Source organism: Synchiropus splendidus, chromosome 13 (assembly GCF_027744825.2).
Source record: "Synchiropus splendidus isolate RoL2022-P1 chromosome 13, RoL_Sspl_1.0, whole genome shotgun sequence".
Lineage (NCBI taxonomy): Eukaryota > Metazoa > Chordata > Actinopteri > Syngnathiformes > Callionymidae > Synchiropus > Synchiropus splendidus.
Window position 1 is genome coordinate 524,932 of NC_071346.1, and position 279 is coordinate 525,210.

A 279-nucleotide genomic window follows, 5' to 3' on the forward strand; every position below is an offset into this window, starting at 1 on the left:
CTGGATTCATGAGCTGCAGAACTCAGGCAGGCCTCAACCGTGGGCGGAGCCACAGAGGGTGACCCCGCCCGCCTCAGATGGGTCCAGGTCCAGGAGCCAGTGATGGAGCCACCTCCACCTGAGGACCAGAAGCTTTAGCGTCCATCTCTGGTGGTGGCCATAGATCTCGCTCCGCCCACTTCCCCCTGACGTCACCCACCTCCACCTGGCTACAGTTCCCCCCCCCTCATGTCTGAACACACTGAACACACAGCCAGTGACGTCACGTCAGTGGGTTTA